The following is a 20456-nucleotide window of genomic DNA, read 5'->3' on the forward strand; positions in this document are numbered from 1 at the left end:
GAACAGGCATGTGCCACAACTAACTGGGTGTTGGAGAAGAAAATTAGTATTTGAATTTTCCAAAACAGTAACTCCTTTTTCTTTGGGGAAACTAAAATAATAACTGCTAGTTTAAGAAAAGAAGGTGTTTACTGGTAACACTTATCATCTGCATTCAGAACAGACATGACAGAGAAGCGTCTGAAAATGGGTAGCTCAGGAAAAAGAAGAGCTCACCAGCATATATATATATATATATATATATATATATATATATATATATATATATATATATATATATATATATATATATATATATATATATATATACACACATCACTTTTAATAATCTGCACAATTTCATCTTCTTTTCTTACAGACTGAAGAAAAGATTAATCTAATAGGGTTTAAAAGTCATCCTTAAGCCTTCACATATTAGTTTTCTCTACATCATGATGTCTGGCAGCACAGACCATGACTGCATTGCTTGACTCTCACTTTCTGACTCACTCTCTCCCTGCATTTTATTCCACCATCTTTCTGTGTCCCTGGACCCATCTCCAAGAATAATGACAACTCCGATGAAGAGTGCCTGGGGGGTAAATCCCTTCTACCCCATCCCTCTGCTAAAACCAGTTTAACACACTCCTCAAGCTGACCTTGAATCAAGTGAGAAACGGAGAACTTGGGGTTGTGGCTGAAGTACAAGGCGGTAGCTATAAATGTTTTTTTTATCCTCCTCATGTGTCCAATTATGGCCCAGGAAACATTTCTGTAATTAGTGCTCCTCTGCAAATGATATATCATAAAAATGTCTCTTGGCTTGTATGAATATAGCACTGAAAAGAGACCTGAGGGTTTCTTCATTTAATTATACAGCTCACTAAATGTCCCTCATCCATCCGAATGACCTTGCTGCTCTTCTTTACAAATTGCAGGCTGATTTAAGTCCAGTCCGCTGCTCTAACCCCAAATGTGCTCTGAATGCAGTGAAGCAACAAAGGATGACTGCCCTCTTTGGTGTCCCAAACATCCTTTATCCTCTCAGACCTACCTCTCCTGGCTTTTGAATTAGTCACAATCCTCTCTCAGGAGCACAAAGAATGGAAATCACATAAACCTTGAGAGATTATTTTACTAAAAAATGAGTATGTAAAATACTTAAAGCTTTTGAAAGTTTTAGGATCAACTATAAAAGTTATGATTTTTAGTATTTATTGTTTAGGCTGTAACTGGCATCATTCCATTTGAAGCTTTCTCTACAGTATTGAAGAATAAGCCCCTTTTTTTTTTTACAGGATCTCGGACCCATTCTTTGCCTATTTAAGTACCACTCCATCCTGTAGATGAGGTCTTAAAGATTTGGCCTGGGAAAAAAACGTGCAGCATTGTAGCTTGTTATTGATGTATCAAAATTCAGTATGTATTATGCTGCCTCTTGTTCATCCCCCTGAGCTTTTTTTATTTAGTATTTTTTCGGTTTATTCATTGATATATTTTTATCTTATTTTCCTCTGTTTGGTTTGTCTGTGTTTCATACACTGTGGCTGGTTTTACATTTTATGTTGTCTGTTCCACATGCTTTGCAAAAAAAGTTTAATGTAAATGTAGTTTGTTTTTAATATTAACGACTTGATATGATTTTTGCCACATTTTCATCTTGTCTATTTACTCTCTGTATTTTATTGATGATGAAGTTTGTGGCTAGCTAACAACAACGTGCTGTCTTTCCAGAGAGAGAACTTGTTGTGTCCGCAGGCAGTGAACATCAGCTGTCTTTCCATTGACCATCAAATTGCGCAAATTGTAATTATGAAAATATATTTGTTAAATGGAAACACGGTAATTTAGAAAGAAAAAGTCGTATTTTTCAATCAAAAGTTTTTACGCTGGGATGAGGTGGTTTTTCAGTCTTTTGAAATTGGTGTATTTCGCAAAACTGCAATGGAAACAGTTTATTCACATTATACGAGTCCCATTTTCGACAACTGGATGTTCCTACTGGTGAAAAAGATGAAGAAGACGACAGGAAATGTTGAATCCATAGATCCATAGCTAAATCGATAAATCCATAGCTATCAGGAGATACGTCTCCTGATAGCTGGTGGCTCATGTAAGCGTTCACATCTGTCATTGCCTTGTTTTTTAATGAGTGATTGCATGAACAAACAAATTCCCGTGTGATTTAATTGCATTTCTTCTTTAATGGAAACACAGCAGTTGCAGAATTGTTTTTTTTTTACATTAGCAGAATATTGACAAAGCTTTGTGTATATTTGTAATGGGAACGCAGCCGTAGTTGTGTTTTGTCCTTTGCTGTGGCTGCAGGACGTATTCGGCTAAAAATCTATTGTACTGTTATTTAGATTGTACAGTTAATGAAATGTGGCAATGTTCAAAAATGCAATGCTGTTGGAAACCTTTATGAAATGTTTTTAAAGGTTTAAAAATGTAAAAGGGATTGTGGGTAATCCTCACAGTGACGGCTCCAATTCATCAAGAGAGAAAACAATAAAAGTTACATTTTTGACTCAAATTGTTGGGATTAGGGGCCTGAAATATTTTCATTCTCCAAAGGGGGCAGAACCGAAAAAGGTCGAGGACCACTAGTTTAGGGGGATGTTGAGTGTCCAGTGACCAAAGCTTTGGATCACTGCAGCTCCTCGAAAAATAACATGGACCTCTTAGTTATTTCTCTGATTAATGCTCTCCTTCTCTGTTCTGCGTAGTTATGTAGATGGCCATGTCTATGCAGGTTTGCTGCTACATGATATTTTTTCTATTTTTATTTATTTTAACTTTAAATTTTTGGATAATGGATTGATAAGTGGTCGGGGGACTTCTGAAGACAATTGACTGGATCTAAACTAGTAGTATTATAGTAATTGAGGCAAAACGTAAACGCACGTTTCACTTTTCAAACACTTATATAAAAAAGTTTGAAAAATGTGCATGTCTTGCCTTCTACTTCACAGTTATGTGCCATGATGTGATTATAATGTTACAAAATGTAAAACAGTTCAAGGTGTATGAATTATTTCACAGGGAAGGACCTGTGTATATCATCTGTAAATATCACCTGCATTCACAAACATTTGCCATGCTTAGGACAATGAAACAACAAGAGGTTTAAATTTAGAGTCCTTCTGAGTCACTCAACTCCCACCATGTCTGTGTAAACCTAGCAAAGCTAAAGCATGTTTGCTCACTTTTAGGACTTCTATGTAGATTAAAAATGTAATAGTTCTCCAGTTTTGTTTTGTTCCTAGTTTTTTTGCATATAATACACTGCATTTAAAAAAAAATTAATAAAAAAATACCGACAGTCATATTCTATTGCTCCACATAATAAAGGGAGAGAAAAAAAGCTTTCATTTTCTAATCATCTCACAATAATTGCATGTAATCACATTTTGTCAGTCTGACGCTGCACTTCCTGTCCCTCCCCTCTGCTTCACAATGCTCTACCCTCTGCTGTGCAAATAACACCATTGGTCTGCAAACGACAGGCTATAATCTTGGCACCAACAGGGGCTGCAGTGGGATCTGAGGTATTTCAGTTCTTTCAGCATCGCAGTTGATGAATTGAGAGAAGTTGCTGACAGCCTACTCAAACTTCCAAAAAGTTAAAAAAAAGAAGAAAATTCTGGATTTTTTGTCTCATATGTTACCTGCATTACATAATTACATGTTGTATCATTGTCTGTTTTTTAATCAAATGTAAATGATTTTATAGATATAATTTATTTACAACAGTATACTTATCATTTTTTATTTCATCACTGAGTTATCATTGTTGGTACGTAAGGTAAAGAGTAAAAACGCTTACATAATTTCTATTTCAGAAGTATAACTTTCTTTAACTGTGACCGTTGGTTATCTTTTTTACCTTTCTTAAATCCACCTAACTGCCTGCGGTAGCCAGATAAACTTGAATCCTCACTCAGCCTTTCTTTTTACTATTCCAGTTGTATTAAATGCTAAAATATTGCTTTGAAAGTAGTCTGTCTTTTTTTGAAGACTGGCTAAGATCCTCTCACTTCAGTCCTACATGCGGGGACATCCAATGATTGAACGACTTTTTAAATTTCATCAACAAGCTGTTAAAGTTTTAACAAAGGGAAAGTATTCATTAAAGAATTAAAGAAATCTTTCTGTTACATTTATATTGGAAGAAGTTGTTTGGGGTGACATAAACTGCAGTACCAGTGATTTTTACAAAAAACAACATTTGGGATTAAGATTTTTCTCAACCAAAGAAATGCATTGGAAAAAAACTAAAAACAACAAAACAACTATATGTTCACTCACATATATGGGTGAGATCATGCGATTGCTATGAATGTTGGTGGTTATGCCCACAGCCATTTTGCTAATAGGAATGCTCTGTTCTGTGTGGTTCCAAATGTGCAGTGTAAAGTAGGCAGTAACTGTGCAGGCATGCACAACTCATGTTGTGCAGATACTTAGTTTCCTTCCTAATAAAAGAGCAGGGCAGTCCTGCTAGCGATGGATTCAAGCTGCAAATGTCAGATCGGAGAATATCAAGCCAGCCGATTTCTGTAGTTAACCATATAAATCTAACTTGGTTATCTTTAAATGGCAAAATACTGAACTTATGATCTTTAAAACAATCAAACCCAACTAAAAACGACAGCCAGTGCTGCCCTCTGATTTCTTAGCTATAGTTCTTATAAACCTGCTGGTTTCTAAGTAAGATCTGCTGCTGATGACTGACTGCATTCAGAGAATGAACCACTAGCTGCTCAATTCATAGCTGCTATATAAAAACAAAGTGTAAAAATGTTGAAAAGTGACTGAACAAATTATGCTGTTTTGACACTTACTAATAGATTAGCACATCACTCCAAACGAAATAAATTCATGTGTGATCCAAAGCATGCACAGAAACAGCTTGCATAGAGATACCATCTTTCAATCCTACTAGATCACACTGCTTAGGCTTCATCACTGCCTTCAAATAAAAGTCTTTACTACTCCGTGATCAGATAACACATTGTTAAATTCTGATTGGGTTTACAGCTACAAAGTAAACTATGTGTTTCAGAGATGCGTGCCATTTGCGTGACGATGTGAACAAACTACCTGCTATTTTCTGGAAGGATTTATTGCATTTCACACCCCACAGGTCATGTCTGCTTTGCTCCCGTAACCTTTCGCTATGGTCTATGCAAACATGCATGTGAAAAGTAAACTTTTCAAACCAAGGTTTGTGGTGAACAGTAAGAGCGCACACACATCTGTCAGTGCTGGCTTTCTGTCTGAGGCTGTCTTGAGGGTGTATGAAATGAAATCACTTTATTTCTGGCATTGTTAAACGTGTGAGCTGAGGTGAAGTTGAAGAAATAAGCAGCACTATGCTTTTAACACTTTCCAGTAAATGAGTTTCCTGAACTGCCCAAACTGTACTGCAAAACTCAATAATTTCAATCTTTTAAGAAAAGAAAAGGACACAGCCGCTTGGCGAGATGTTTATAAGGGTGAAGGCTGAGAATGAGGCAGGATAATTTTGCGGCTTGACTCTCTTTTTACCTCAAGAACATGTAACCTGCTCACAGCACCCTCATAATGCACACATTGTTTGATGTTTCATCTAAATGTGTGTATGGATCAAAATGCAGCACAAAGTATGTGATGGAAATCGGCAAGCATAAACCTGGATGTGTGAAAGAATAAAATGCACTAAACCGAGAGCTAATGCACTGAAGGCCAAGTCACATTTTAACAAGATGATTGCATCAACCATCAGTGAATGAAACATGTAAAGTAAAAAAAAAAAAAAAATCTGGAAATACAAGAAAACATCCACTAAAATTATAAGGGCAACAAGTCCTGATAGTTTTCTCTTAGCTTGGATTATGTCCCAAATCCAGTTTGGCATTGTTTTGCGCTAGCTTTTCTGTTTTGCAGTCTAACATGACAAAACTCCTGCTCCCACTTAAAAACGAGAAAAGTCAAGGATGCTCTCCAGCTGTTTCTTATCTTGCCACAATGCTTGTGTGTCCTAAAAGTGTGTTTCATTTGGGTCAAAACATGAAGAAATCACAAGCATTTGGTGAAACATTACGTCCTGGCACTTATAGGCACATGCATCCTTTTGGATGCATGTATACTGCAGGTGTATTGGGATGAAAAGTGTGGAATTTAATTATACTGCACAAAGAGTGCCACTGCTTCAGAAGAAAAGCAAGTGCTCCTTGAATATCACAGCAACGTAACAACAACAGCATCAGTTATTCAGATGCTCTGTCTGCTCTGATGAAGATTCGACTTGACTCGGGCGCTGAACGGCCAGAGCAGCTCCTTTTGTAGCACTAGGACCTACCCTCTGATGAATTTAACAGATTAATAGATGGCCACTTGGGGAAACTCATGGAACTATATAATTTCCAGATCACTAAATATAACCAATATAACATTGAACATAATGCAATACAAAACAGGGTCATATCAAATGCACACATACATCAGAGACATGACTGGACTTTCCTCCCACAAAATTAGCTTCAGTCCTTCATGTTTAGACACACGTACATTGGGTTTTTAGAACACAACAACATAAATGGCAGGATAAGAAACAGTGAGTAGTTAGAGCAGCTTTGCTGACACAAGTACAACTTGTAAAATGTTTAATGCAACGTTGGATCAAGTTTACAACATTGGTTTGCGAAAATGTACCTTATTCTGTGCAGTTTGCCAAGTACAACTACATAAATTATGTTTCAAAGCATCATCCAGTTATAGAGCGTCTTTGTGCCTGATGCTTTCATATATATGCAAAAGGAAGAGATATGTAGTAGTGTCCTGCTGACCTGTGTATATGCATGCAACTACAGCCTGCTATCCCCAGATAAAACATGCTGAAATACATGATGCGCTGTATATGTTAGAAAACATGAAACCTAGAAACAGAAAAAAATAGAAAGAAAAGTAAGAAAGCTGGATGGAAAAATGTAAACTAGAAGGAAGCATGTTGCAAAAAAATAGAATCAGAAGGGAAAAAAATGGATGCACAAAATGTAAAATTAGAAATGTTTGAGGGAAGTGTGTTCAAAGCTTAAATCTGCTGATTGCTCTTGCTGTTACCACTAATGGTCAGCGCTCCAGAGGCGGCATCAGCAACAGTATGAGCGGATCTTCAGTTTCTATGACTACAGTTCTATCACCGACTGACATTTTGCCATTACAGTTCCAGTTTTTGAGTGGGTGGTTTATGCTTTTAAAGTAGTTTTATTTTCACCAACTTTCCCCAGCTTGCTCTAAGCTGATACAGAAAAAAAGATTCACATCCAAACCACGCAGAGGGACAAAAATGAATGATGTAAAGTTTATGAATTACGTGTGGTTTTTTTAATGACCACCACCTGGACAGCTATCTATTTTCTTTTCTATTTTCTTCTCAATACATGTCTTTTCAAAAGGTGCCTCACTCATATTTGCAACTTTTATGTCTCAGATACAAAGCTACAAACCACAGGCCCTGCTGATAAGCGTTGGAAAAAAAAACATTTGGACCATGAAATTAATAATGGGAATACCCCTGGGGCTTCTTCGAAATTAATGTGGTATAATTCAATCAAAATTGTAAACTTAGCCCGAGCAATGTATTATTTCCGTTCAGTATTTAAAGTGTAACATGCACATATGAGCACAAAGAAAGCCCTGCAGTGAAGAGATAATCCATGTACAATAGTCTTGTGATTTCAGTTAATTTTGGTTATCGGATTTCAGAGAGTTAAGGGTTGTTTTCAAAACAAAGAAGCTCTGGTTTCAGTCCTGTTCAGTCTCACATCATAACGCAGAATAACTACAAAGTGCAATATGCATTTTCTGCAATAAAATAAAGGTTGTGGCGTTGATGCACACATATTTAGTTTTCTTTTGATTGGGGGAAATTCTGCGTGCTGCAAAATAAAGTGAAAAATAGGCTGTTGATGCATTTTTTTTAAGGATTTTATATTTAATACAGACTGCATTTCATAAGACTAGAATTTTATTTAAAATAAGGTTATTTAAAAAAACACTCAAATTAAACAAGGATTAGGATAACTAAATTAATTGTGGCATTTACCAATTCAAATGTGCACAGCAAAGATGCAAAGCAACAGACTCAGGAGGGATGGGAGGCAGGGAACAGCCCGTTTTTTCCACACCCTCTGACCAAATGCTCTCCACTCCACCTCCCTTTGGAGTAAACATCAGATTTTTTTTTTTTAACAATCACTTAGTGGGATGAGGTCAGCTGACCAATAGCTTCTCTGCACAACCGTGCTTGTGTGCTGGTCACTTCTGGGGGTCTGAGCACATCCGTCCGTGCACAAGTGATGAGTGGCACGTCAGGGTATAGCCGCAAGGGGGGAAATCGTGGTGCCGAGGGGGAGGAGACAAGAGATGGGTGGTGGAGGAGGGGAGGAGGAGCGGGCGGTGGCTGTTTAACATGATCAGTGAGCAGCCATGTTCCCTTCCCCCCCAGTTTCAATTCATCCTCTCCACTCTCTCCACAAGGGCTAGAGTGAATTTTAAACCCAGTTAGGTAAAAAACAAACAAACAAACAAAGCAAAAAAAAACTCACAAGAAATATGCTAGCGCTAACTGAATTTTTCATTAGCACTCTTGAATTCTTCTTCATCCTTCTCCACGTCCCCTCCTGATGTTTTCTCATCACCCATCTGTCTTGGAAATGTGTTTTTCCCCCTTTGTGCTTGTCCTTCAGCTTCCATCTCTCCCTCTTCTCCCTTTCTCTGTCCTGGTGAACAGGCTAGAAGCTGGTAGAACAGCAGGCGGACACACAACATCCTCAATTCATGCTCCAAGGAAAAATCAAGTGTGTGTGTAGCATAAGTGTGTGTGTGTGTGTGTGTGTGTGTGTGTGTGTGTGTGTGTGTGTGTGTGTGTGTGAATGTGTGTGTGAATGTGTGTGTCAATGTGAGAGAGAGAGACTTATCTCCCACGCAGCCAAGGTTGATCTGGGGGTCACTGAGAGACTCATCATATGGACCTATTTGATTGGTAAACTAATCTATACTATAGATATTATATATTTTTATCCATTTATCATAATTTTGTTTCAACTGGAATCTAACTGAAGCAACCTATTTCTCATTTATCCCTACCATGTTGTGGTCATTCTTAACAAGTTGTTTTTTTCCATTCTATTCCCTCGTTATTCTCTGTTTCACATTTTCAAATTTACACTTGAACTAGGAAACTGTGACATCATTTCCATGGAGGATTATGACACTAATCTAATTCTCATAAACATTTATATTTGTCCAAACATTAGAGAAATAAATCACTGTGGCTTACTTCAGGGCAGCAGTATTTTACCTATGTTGATAATAATAAAAAAAATTAATAAAAAAAACAGTAGGGAGTTGCTGACCTTTAATTCTATGAAACGAATTTGAGAGACAATCCAATAATAGTCAATAAAATACTTCAAACCAGTTCAGATGATGCAAAATTAAATTAAAAATCGTCAAGACAAGAACGCACTGCAGTGAGGCACTGCTTTCATTACAACAGATTGGAATTACTTTTCTACATTGGTCTGACCAAAAAAAGTAAAAAAACAAAACAAAACCACTGGACTTTTTTTCCGAAGTTTGAAGACGTTTCGCTTCCCATCCAGAAAGCTTTCTCAATTCAAATGTCTGGAGTAGTGTGGAGTTCCAAGCTTTATATTATTGCCCAAAAAGTCCTTGTTATGGCTTAGATAACATACAAATTAAACCAAAACTGGTCCACCCCTTTGCAATGGGGAGTCGTTAGGTTCAGCTTACTGGGGAGATGTTTTAAAAAAAAATTTTTTAATGATCATGACCTGGATGACTGGGAATCTTGACCAACATACATTAGTCTGAGATAAGTGAATTTAGGTTAGATTTAGATGTTTTCACATACAGGGATACCTGAAAACACACCAAAAGGGTAAGCTTTGCACCATGACATGGGGTCAAGGTTGGCTACCAGATGCTGCTATTGTAGGCTGTTAAAACAGAAATTAATAGAGGTGTGTGTTTTTTTTATGATACCTATGTATTTTCCCCTCCTGGGGAGTTTTCTCCCAAACCTTTCTGTATACATGCTCGGCATAAGTGATGCTGCAAAGTTAAGAGACCATGCAATCGACTTCTCCCCTGTCATTACATGCTTGTTCAGGAGGGATTGCTGCATAGTTATGAACTTGATGCAATTGGCTGGGTTCCTTTAGATCAGGGGTCTGCAACCTTTACAACCCAAAGAGCCATTTTTACCCTCAGCCTAGCTAAATAGAACTCGTTTGGAGTCGCAAATGTTACAAGACATTTTGAAGAAAGACAACTTCTCATTTATGTTAAATATCCATTTTAGGATATTTGGTGTGATTTTTTTTAAAGAGACACCATTTTATTTCTATTTTACAGGTTTTAAAATGAAGAAAAACATTTATTTTGCAAAAATAGGCTAGATATGGTTTCTTCTACAGGATGTTGACAAATGCCAAAAATGTTTTTTAAAAAAGCACAATTTCTAACCTAATGGCAAGAAACAGCTATTCTTTTTTTTTTCTTTTTTCTTTTTTTAGAAAATTCTAAACCCGCATTTCTTATTATATCTATATTTGAAAGTATTTGTTGGTGCTTCATCATTTTTAACCAAAGTTATTAAGAGCCATGGTGGTAGGTCCTAAGAGACACTTCCTACCCCGGGGGCCACATGCTGAAGACCCCTGCTTTCGATAGAAAGCTCTTTACCAATGGGAATAATAAACTGAAATTGACAGCATTTTTTTTAAATAATGAAGGTGGACCTGGACTGTATCAAACTGACTTTGAGTCTGTCTGTATGATTGGACTTAGACTGCAAAGTGCATAGAGATAACATTGTTTAAATTGGAACTATTAAAACAAAAATAACCTAAAATGAATTGAAAAGTTACACTAAGGAGACCCAGAGTATATCTAAAACACTGATAGATTGAAGAAGTTTTAAAAGATTATCCCAAAACAACTGCAGGTAATGTTTGCTTTGACTCTGTTTATCCCCTAAGTAAATTGTCTTTTTTGGAAAGTCGAGACCAGGCAAGGTTCGTCCAAAAACATACAAAAACAGCTATATTATTGTGGTTTATGAGATTATCGTGGCCATGTGTATACTGAGCTGCAACCTCATCAGTCTTTCCAAAAATAAACTTTTAATAGCTTTGAAATTTTCACCAAGAACTCAGTTGGCATGTGGATGAGAGGAGCATATGAAGTACACATTCTAAAATATGATTTTTGGGTGGGGGACAGGGTAAATCGATGTACTTAGCAAAAGTAACATTACACTAACATAGTATCTTCTTTAATGGCCACCACATAGTTAAAAAACATTATGGAGAACACATATTGGGAGTGCCACTGTGCATCTCTTCAGTTGAGGAGCATCAATTGGGACCTTCAGCGCATACTTCAATGCATTCTGCTGAAGGGTCTTGAAACTGAACAGATTACTGATCTTCAGCTGGAGATTATCTTTTGAGAAGAATATGTTCGAAAAAGTCCACTGAACACTGTCTTTAGTGTTCAAATGTTTAAAAATAGTAGTGGCGTGTTAGCTTAAAAGGTTTTATACTTTTTCTAATTTATTTTTTTAATTCCTGTAACAGGTAGCTGTGCTACATTGCTAACACTGCATTGTGCATAAATAAAAACAGCAACACAGAATTAGATTTTAGAGCTGTTGTTTTTTATTTCTGTCCTCTCCCCAAAGCAGTACTGCAGCTAAGACCATTTTTGTTGGTATAGCTTGTGGGGAGGGGGGTGGCGGGTACTTCAGCTTTAACTTTTTAAGTATAAAGTTTGGGTTGAGCTCCATCACCACAAGGGGAGCTAGAATCTAAGATTTCCCCACCCCCAATTCATCACTACCACACTTCCATGATGACAGCAGCAGGTTTTGGAGACTGTAGGAAATTATTAGTGACATTTTTTTAAAACCCCTTTAAGGTGCAAACTGCATCTCAGCTTTCCAGGTGTACTTAGTGGTTGACATATCTGGTCATTCATTACCGTATGTATCGCAATATCTCTAAAACACTCAGTAGGTGGTGGATTGCATTTTGCGCTCCACCCACCTCCCTCTAGATCTATGCTGTCATTTTACCAACATTTATAGGAATGTCTTTCTATCCCTTTCTCTTTTTTGTTTTTTTCCAACATTCATGCTGCCCGAGTTGCACTTCCGCCCTGCGAGACTAAAAATACCTTGAGCTGAACAGTTTGGATTGCAACCGTGGCTAACAGTTGGTGACAGAAGTTCTGGCTCACAAGCCATGCGGTTTTGTCAGCATGTGGCGTGCCTGGCCAGGCAGCAAGTGCTTTATAGAAAGTGCAAAAACCTGCCACTTGCCTTTATGCTCAGTCTTCCATCTGTTTATATCTGTTGTTTGGGCCTATATGCCCACTAGTATTGTTCATGATTTCATCAGACAACTGTGGAAAGACTCAAAGCGACAAAAGAGTGGATCTGTCCATGGTGCTGAACTCATCTATCTATCTATCTATCTATCTATCTATCTATCTATCTATCTATCTATCTATCTATCTATCTATCTATCTATCTATCTATCTATCTATCTATCTATCTATCTATCTATCTATCTATCTATCTATCTGAGCATGCATGCCGTGTTACCTTCAGAGATAAGATGAATTCTTTGGGTCTCATCCAGGGCAGTTTTCACTCCTAGTTGACTTCAGTCACTTAATATTCAGAACAATGGTGGAAAAAAATCAATCTGGAAGAATGGAGAAGAGAATAAAAAGGAAAAAATCTTTGCCGTTGCTTATGGAAGAGTTAAATCTCTAAATTGGAAACAAACATAACCCCCAAATGGGCCCAATCCTCTTTGACTGTTCTTGATTAAAATGAAAAAATACAAAATAAAAATCTAATCCAGACATAAGATACAAAGGTCCAGACTTATTTCCTTAATCTTTTCCAGTAGATCAGTTTCCCTCGCACGCTCTTGAAATGCAAAACATTTTTCTTTTCAATTGCTCAATTCCAGTCAGCAGGAGATTTTTAAGATCAGGCAAGAAGAGAAGGAGAAAAAAAAAGACTCCATACGTAAAGAAAACGAATCGTTTCCCGGTAATAACGACGTTCTATCTGACAGATGTGCCGAGCGGCGTACAGGTCCGTCCACCGCGCGGTCGGAGTTGTTGAAACAGTGCAGACTGATCTGTAGAAAAATAACACTCCTACGCAAACATCCTCATGATCAGCAGCGCCAGCAGCCTGGGCAACATGTGCGCTGGAGAAACAGCATGGGTAACGGCGGGGAATTTCGCCATTTCTTCCCCCAACGACCACTTTCCAGCAGCGTCCTATAAGGTCGAGGTCAGATTTGTGTAGTAGAGTCGCTCCAGGTTCCGCCTCTAGCCCATCCGGCTCAGATGCCGCTTTTCCTTTCTCTTCTCTGGATCTCCTCCGGCTTCCCTCTCAGTGTATTAACCTCTTACCGCATGCGAGCCGTCCGGATGTTTGACGCTTTACTTGTAGGGGGGGGAAAAAAACAGAAAAGCAAGCGCTCTAAAATTTTAGTTGTCCGAGAATAAAGACATCTGTTTATGCACGGTTGCTCTTATTTCCGCGTTGGCCAATTAATTGCCGATTCTTGCAGAGTGACGTCCGATTCTGCGTGGAGACGAGTGAAAGAAAAAAAAGAAAAAGCTGCGCTTTAAATCCAGGGGAGGTTGGCCACAGTGCCTGAACGCAAAGTCACTGTAGTAAATGTAGACAGTAGGGTTTACAGCCCGGGCTGCGGCTGAAGGAAATATACATTGCCAAAAAATATATCCATAGTACCTTTTTGAACAATTGACCTTTTGCAAGCGCACACCTTGATTGTATTGTAATGGAATTTTATGCAATGGACCGACACTATATTTGAAAATGAAATAAATATTGCGTTATTGTCTTATTGTGATACAAAAAAAAAAAAAAAAAAAAAAAAAAAAAAAAAAAAAAACATTTAGAAACATAGACCAATCAAAAGCAAACAATAAATATAAAGACCAAGGAACACACCAGACAGGTAAGGGATACATTTCTGGAGATACTTTTTTGTTAGAGAAATACAAAGCAGAGTTAGCATACATATAAAACAATACCCTAAACGTCAAATATGGAAAGATGTAAACAGAGAAGTAGACCATAAGTCCACAGGTATTCTGGAGGAGCTGCAAAGATCCACAGCTCAGGTGGGACAAAATATCTTGACAGGATAGCTTTAGAATGGCCATGTATATATATATATATATATATATATATATATATATATATATATATATATATATATATATATATATATATATATATATATATATATATATATATATATATATATATGGGGCTGGCCACAGTATGGGAAGGAAGGGGTTGTGGGTATTGTATACAAATGACAATGACACTTTAGACTTTCATTCTTATAATTTCGAAAACTAAGTGTCCTTTTCTCTCCTTTCACAATTTTGCACTACTTTGTGTTGGTCTAGCAGATAAAGTCAATATGTGACAATATGAGCAAGATCAAGGGCTATAATTACTTACAAGCCATTGTAACGGAAGAAAAATAGACAGAGAAAATACTTGCATCCAAGTTTAGGGATATTTATCTAAAACATGTTTTTCCAATCATTTTAAACTTGTTCACTTAAATCTAGTTTTCAACATACATTAAATATGTACTTTTCCTTATCATTAACAGTTCAAAACTTGGATTGAATTAAAAGGCAAATATTGTAATGAATACCATCCTTGTTATGAGTGTATGTAAAGTTTTGCCCAGCATTGCAACAACTGCAGCTATTTAAAATGGACCATAGAACTGAAAGTCTTTGCCCTTAAAACAGAATCCCATCAGACACATTAGGCTTTTCTCTTTGGTGACCAGAATCAATCTTACAAGTGAATTTAGGACAGTCAAATCCAAATTAACAAATTACAAGCATTGCACCTGTCGTCAGAAGGTTCAGCCAACTTGCAATGACTAACCTTTTTTTCCGTCTGGGACAAAACCTTAATCAAGCTTGATTAGGACGATGGACACATTTGTCCCTTGAAGGATCATTTTTCTCTTTTTTCACCCTTTTTTGTCATTTGCCCTTTCATTCACTTTGCCTCCAGACTGTGCAGTCCAGTTTCTTCTCTCCGTGCCCAATATTATCCTCCACTGACCTCCCTGCTACAATCTTTTTCAACCCTTCTTCTCCAAAAACTCTATACTCGTCTTTTTCTCTAATTAGCCGATCCAGTCTACAAGTGCTTGGTTCTCATATTGAGATCAGAGGAGGGGCAGTTTGAGGCAATGCTAAGGGCAGCGGTGTGAGTTTTTATTGCATTCATTATTCAGACTGAAAGAAGTGGAGATTAGAGCACTTTGAGAGCGTGCGGTGTTAAAATATTTATATTTGCAGAGAATGAGATGGTTGGATTGGTTGTGGGGAAGTGAATTCTGATTTTATGTTTTATGCTTTTTATGGACTTCCATACATGCTTGGTAAAAACAGGGTGATGGGAGCCAGAGTGCTGATCTGATCCGTGTACAAATCACACTTTAATACATATTTTGCTTAAGCAAAGAAATTATTTCTTTTTTTATCCTCCTATCAGCAAAAGGTACTACAAAGTTTGGTTAAAAAAAAAAACACGCAATAGAGCAAAATCTGGATCATGACACAGTCTAGCAAAAGTGGGTCACTGCCATCAGAGAGGAGCTAGCAGAGGGAGTCAGGGACACTTGGCACAGCACTGACCTATCATTTTAAACCACTCCTACTTTCCTTATACTGTTCTTGCATTGGAGGATGTATTAAGACTTTTCCATCATACTGCATCTCTTCCTAATATTATCAACGAAACGGACCAATAAGCGCACAAGCAAATACTATTTGATAGTATCCTCGATGTAAAATCAATATCTATGTACTTATGTTTATCTACTGTATATGTTCTTCTATACTCTATACTCATTACCCACACGCGGGCCACATTATTCTAGGCTTTTAATTATGTATTTGAACTGTTCTGTGTTTTGGGTTGAATGGCCATAAATAAAACAACTTCTATATTTTTGTAAACATTATTGTGGATTTTTTGTAAACCTGAAAGAGACAAAATTATTTACAGACTAAATTACAGACATACGCACACCAATGATATTTGGGCAAAAGCATCAATAATGCTGACTGTGTATTCGATGACTCACCTTGGCAGAATTGTTATAGCCGATATAAATAATAGGTTTTCTGGTTTAAAGACCCGGCTTTTGAGCGCATGCGAACTCTGGATTGAGCCTGGTGCATTGGGAAGGTCATTCCAGAAGTGGCCAATCATGAACCAGAAATGTTTAAACAGAGATAGCACAGCCTCATTTTAAGGCACTTTCCAAAATCAAATTCGATCAGATTATACAGATTGGTCAAAAAGTTCCCTGTCTAAGGAAACCAAGTAGATTGCATAAAGTCTTGACAAGCAGCATTCACTCCTCCTGAATAAGCATAAAGCCACAGGGATAGTCGTCTGCATTGTCCATGGCTTTGCAGCAATCCCTTCATGAGCAAGCATGAAGCGACAGTGGAGAGGAAAACTCCACTTTAACGGGAAGGTAAAACCTTCAGGCTCAGTGTGAACGGTTATCTGCCTCGACTGACTGGGGGTTAGAGAAGACAGAGCAGAGACACAATAAGAGAGATAAAAAAAGCACAGAAGCACACATTGATCCAGGAATCCTTTCTACATTAAATGGTAATAGCGGGTGATCTGTCTTCCCTGGATGATGTCACAGCTAACAGAACACCAGACCAGGTGTACCTACCATTAAGAGAAAAAAATGACAGAGAACGAGAAGGTAAAGGATGAAATAACAATAAAGCAAATTTACAGCTAGACAGTTGACATTTTTGCACACAGGTGGGTGTTCAAGCCTGGAATGACCTTAGCGCTTTGAACCTTCGTGGTCTATGAATAAAAGCTGTGTGTGTGTCAGGAAACCAAAAAAATCCAGATAAACTATTTTGTTTATAGAAGATGGATGACCACAACAAGCATATGGTGGAAGTGCAAGTCAAGGTGAGACTTCCAAACCTAACAATACTGTGGCAGTTGTTAAACATGGGGGTGGTACGGTCATGCTATGGGTATGTGTCTGTGTCAGAGGTAGTGAAGTGTAGCGGTTCCTAACCCTGGTCCTCAAGTACCCCTACCCTGCATATTTTAGACCTGTCTCTGTTGCAGCACATCTGATTGAAATGATTGCATAACCTACTAAGCAGCCATCAAGGGCCGCAGAAGTCCCTTAATCACTCATTCATATGCGTCAGGTGTGTGGCCGCAAGAAGACACCTAAAACATGCATGGCAGGAGTAGTTGGGGACCATGGTTGGGAACCACAGATGTACCGCACCAAGTGGGTGGAATCAAGGACACAATTAAGCTCTACCATCTCTGAGAAGAAGAGTAGTCAACTATCAAGCCAGAACTGTGCCAGAAGCATGGTGCTGTCTACAAGCATGTGGCCAAGGTGCAACTTCCTAAGTGGACAACTGACTAAATATAAGATATGGCGCATGATCACATTTGAGTTTGATTATCAAGGAGAACTCCATGGTAAAGTGAGTTTAAAGGATTAATTAAACAAGAGATTTGGAGATGAGTCACGTAAGATGTGGTGATGCGTCATCTGGGGAGACGTGTTGTTGGAGGGGACTCAGCATGTGGGCATGGTCTCAGGAAACGGAGCCAACCGAGCCAACCCAGGACCCGCCAGATGGAACTGAGAACGAGAAAGAACGAGGGAGGCAAGTAGGGGAAGATTGATGAGGGTGGTGAGGAAGAGACAGCTGATGATGTTATGCCCTGCAGGGGGAAAGACAGGGTGGGGTTGAAAGAACGCAACAAGCAGAGGTAGATGGGCGAGCTGCGTATGGTTAGAATAGAGGGTAATTGAGGGTAACTGGTTATTGGTGGCACGTCGGACTCGTTTTAAAAATTGCGGCCATCGTGCTTTTTTAGCAGTGGGCTCTGAGACTTTGTAACACTCGGTCTCTACGCTGGCCAGAATCCACTGTCTCTTTTAAGAAACATCTAAAGACCTTTTTATTTAGACAGGAATTTGCTTAAGCATGGTTTGTGTTTTTAAATAGTTTCTGCTTATCTGAAGCACTTTGTGATGTCTGCGAAAGCAGCTATTGAAATAAAACGTTACTTACTTACTTAATTAGACGTGTGATTGAAGCCTGGCCCTACTCTCGAAACGTCATCAACATGCTAACTTCATTTGCATGTGTAATCTAGACCCTGTGTGGATTAGAGAAAATGCTCAGTGAGTGAAATTTAGTGCGCTTTACTCTTGCTTTTAAAAGCCATTGGAGTTGTAATGTCAAGCCGACTCAAACAAAGATTGTCTCAGATAAATCATTGAAATCCAAAGAATAATATGACAGCACACTTCACGACAAGGGTACGTACGTATACCTCTGACAGCAACTGTAGATGGAGCGTTCACTCTCCCCCAAACGCGTCCGTCCACCGTCCCTACCCATCCTCCATTTTCATCCCCCCTCTCCTCTTGAAATCACAGCTGACTTTACAGCATCTCAGCTCTGTTTGCTGACACATCAGTAGTGGCAGCAGAAAGACAAGTGTGCCTGTGAGAGAAGATGAGGAGGCAGAGAGCGAGAGAAAGACACCCCAGCAGATAGTCGCGTGACGGAGCAGAAGCAGAGCAGGCAAAGCAACTGGGGCTGGCAATAAGTAAAAGAACAAAATCATCATTACCATCAAAAATGAAGAGACGGTCACTGAGCCTCACAGGAGAGCTGCTCTCAGAACAGACAGATCTCTGCTTGCGCCTCGGGGACTTGACATCTTTATTACATTAACCATCACAATGGCAGGATTTCTGTTATCTTGTCTGTTTTCTGCTCTCATCCTGCATGATCCCTTTCTGGATGGAAAAAAAAAAAAACCCTCAATAGCCTGACATCCTGTGGAGAGTTACGTTCAAAGTTGGCAGTCAATCTACAACAGATTTGGACCAGAGTTTTCTATTGAATTAAAGGAATTGTGAGATTCTCTGAACCATCACATATGAAAAAGAGATGATCCAATCCAAAGCAATACTGTAGTCAAGGTTTATTGTTTTGTTTTGTTTTTACAGTGAAAAATGTTCATGTAATCCAGTCATCAGGATGCTGAACTCTAATCTCTTATAATTCATTTCTGGCTTACTGTGTGGATTTAGGATTTGTGGCAAGATGGTTTGATCTGTTGCATATGGTCCAAATGGATTTGAAGCTAACATCCATGGTATTGCAGTGAGGTAGACACATATTTGATTCGGTTTGGTCGAAAGGCAGTCTTCTTGATCAAAATATCACAAGTTGATCCTTAAGTGTGGCCCGGGGTCCATTCGTGGCCCTTGAAATTATTTTGGGGGGCATCCAACTGCAATTTCAGAGTGCTGCAAATCTGGCCTGCCCAAAGCACAGGCTGCTCATGCTGCTTGACAGCTTTTTCTGGTCAAGGTTTTCACTGACAAATGTAAATTGTGCTAACCTTTTTTAAGTTCACTGACAAGAAAAACAATGTGTTATTTGCTAGCCACACAGAAGCCTTTCCACAAAAATCAGACTAATTCATATTTTTCATCAAAATATAGTGTGTTTAATTTGTTATCGAAAAGGTAGGAAATCAAATTGCAAAACAAATGTAGCCATTTTGAGAAAAATACCACATTAAGAGATAAATATCTTAAGTAACCTTTTTTTTTTTCAAAAATATCAAAAAATTCACTTCTCTGTTCTACGCTACATGTCATACAAAAACTAACAAGTACATAAATAATTAAACAAATGTTTATTTTAAAGCATACGTCAAACATGGAAATGAGTTAGAATCTAAGGAAGAGTTTATGACTTTCTGTGACGTGTCTGTTTACTGCAGCTAACTTTTTTTTTTTCATTAAAAAACACTTTCCAGCAGGACCTTACTAACCTTCTAAGCCACGTCACTTTTCCTTTTGAAACCATCTATTGACAGTTTGATTAGGTCTTCTGTAGCCTCGGGTACTGGCTTAAGGAGGATCTAATGCCTTAATGCCTTGTTTACACATTACCCGAGCTCCCACTGCCCCCGAAATGTTGTTTCAATCAAGTGGAGTGAATAAAACTAGTGTAAATAGAATATACTGCAAACATTTACTTGTAGAAAAAAAAAGAATGTGGTAGATTTGCTCACCAAAGAAGAAAAGAAAGAACAATAAACTTTAGTTAGTCCAACCTTATTGTCATTGATAACGTCCATGGCTGAATTTGGATCAATTAGGGTCTAGCAGATGTGCAGAATCATGGCCGACCCCCGGGGCTTAAAGAACACAATTCAATTTTTCCTCAACAAATGTAATTCCATTAGGCTGGATAAAAAC

General features: G+C 38.2%; 1 protein-coding gene across 1 annotated transcript in view; it reads right to left on the reverse strand.

Annotated features, from left to right (window-relative positions):
* Positions 1-13702, reverse strand: part of fam163ba (family with sequence similarity 163 member B, genome duplicate a) — a 29265-nt gene extending 15563 nt beyond the window's left edge. The window contains exon 1 of the mRNA XM_012871105.3: positions 12662-13702. The gene's annotated coding sequence lies outside the window, so the exon portion shown is untranslated. The remainder of the gene's footprint in view (positions 1-12661) is intronic.
* Between the last annotated feature and the right edge of the window lie 6754 nt (positions 13703-20456).

The sequence above is a fragment of the Fundulus heteroclitus genome, chromosome 8 (assembly GCF_011125445.2).
Source record: "Fundulus heteroclitus isolate FHET01 chromosome 8, MU-UCD_Fhet_4.1, whole genome shotgun sequence".
NCBI lineage: Eukaryota > Metazoa > Chordata > Actinopteri > Cyprinodontiformes > Fundulidae > Fundulus > Fundulus heteroclitus.